General features: G+C 60.3%; 1 protein-coding gene across 1 annotated transcript in view; it reads right to left on the bottom strand.

The window, feature by feature from the left end:
- Nucleotides 1–1,615, bottom strand: part of SND1 (staphylococcal nuclease and tudor domain containing 1) — a gene marked incomplete at both ends in the record, with an annotated part of 6,775 nt that overhangs the window by 4,491 nt on the left and 669 nt on the right. The gene's annotated exons all lie outside the window — the stretch shown is intronic.

Below are 1,615 nucleotides of genomic sequence, written 5' to 3'. Positions count from 1 at the left end.
GGTCGGCCAGGCAGGACTTGCCCTTGGCGAAGCCGTGCTGGCTGTCTGGAATCCCCTCCCTGTCCTTTAGCAGAGCCTCCTGGAGGATCTGTTCCATCACCTTCCCAGCACAGAGGTGAGGCTGACCAGCTGGTGACCCCAGGGTCCTTCCCTCTACCCTTTTCAAACATGGGTGTAACATTTCCCTTTTCCCGGTCGCCAGGGACTTCACGCTACTGCCAGGACTTTGCAGGTATCACAGAGAGCAGGTTGGCAGCTACGTCAGCCAAATCCCTCAGGACTCACATCCAGGACATGGTCATGGCCACATCCTGCACTGTCACCACTGGGGTCAGGGTGATCAGCTTCACCGGGCGTGCTGTCTGCTGGGTGCACTTGCAGGAGGAGGTGGAAGGAGCAGGGTAGATCCCCGTGAGCTCAAATCCACCAGAAGGTCCCTATGGGGCTGCCCAGGTCCCCCCCCAGCACAAGCAGCAGACAACAGCACCCAACCTGCACCCCTACTTCAGCACAACGGTCCAGAAGAAGTCCAGAATGGTCCTGAGAAGTCGTGGGGAAGCAAATGCACAGGGGACCCCGGTCACCGCTCAGGCTGGGGCCAGGGGCTCCCCAAGGGGCTGCTCTGCTCTCCTGAGCGCCGTCACCACAAAACTCCCCTCCAACAGGATTGGCGTCACGTGGGCTCGTGGTCCCCCTTCAGCACAAGCCCCAGCAGGGTCCCAGCAGGACATTTCCAGCGGGAAGCAGGAGAAAGTCAGTGCAGAAACCCCAGGAGAGCGGCAGGCAGAGGCTTTCCTCCTTCGCTCCACCTCCGCAGCAATACAGGAGGTGTTAGATCCAGGACAGGGAGGCGAGAGCCACCTTCAGCTGCACCCCAGCCATCCTACAAACATCACCAGTCGTCACCTGCCTCCACTATTCTCCCAGCAGCCCCTCCAGCACGGGCGCAACAGCTTTCACACCCCTCCCAAGCGCCGCTGCCTTGTGGTCGTCCTGACTGTGCCAAAGCAGAGCCAGTGAGCTCTGCCAAGGGCACCCAGAGCCCACCAGCACCAAGCAGGGAGTATGTTCCCTAAGGGCTCAGGACAGGGACAGTGTCCCCAGGCAGGCAGGACCCACCACCAGCACTCCAAGCTTCAGCACTGGCAAGCCCGGGCAGAAAATAACCCATCCACACCCTTGGCAGCGCACGGCGAACATACAGGTTTGCAGGCTGCACCACCGAAAACACTGGGTGGAAAGCATCCAAGTGTGCCAGGGAACAGTTTTAGGAAGTGACACGGGCAATCTTCCAGCCCAGCAGGCACAGGAATGGAAATAGCGTCCGACCGGTATTTATAGCAGTGCCACAGACACAGCTCGCACCCCTGGAACAGGACAGGCGGCGCCACGCCGGGGGGGAAGTCGGCACGCCGCAGCCGAGGCCAGGCTTCTCCCTCGCTCCAGGACGTGGCGAAATGTCAGCTCCAACGGCATCAGCATTGCACTGCCTGGGCGAGGGGCAGGAGCATCACAACCTCACCGCTCTGACACATTAAAGTGCCTCGACTCCACACCAGGCGTTACTTTCCAAAGGCTTAAGAACGATCGAAGGAGCTGGGGCTGTTGAGTTTGA

Source organism: Apaloderma vittatum, unplaced genomic scaffold (genome assembly GCF_000703405.1).
Source record: "Apaloderma vittatum isolate BGI_N311 unplaced genomic scaffold, ASM70340v1 scaffold29056, whole genome shotgun sequence".
In the NCBI taxonomy this organism is placed as follows: Eukaryota; Metazoa; Chordata; class Aves; order Trogoniformes; family Trogonidae; genus Apaloderma; species Apaloderma vittatum.
The sequence above is the reverse complement of the archived record's forward strand: the minus strand, read 5'-3'. Positions and strand labels throughout refer to the sequence as shown.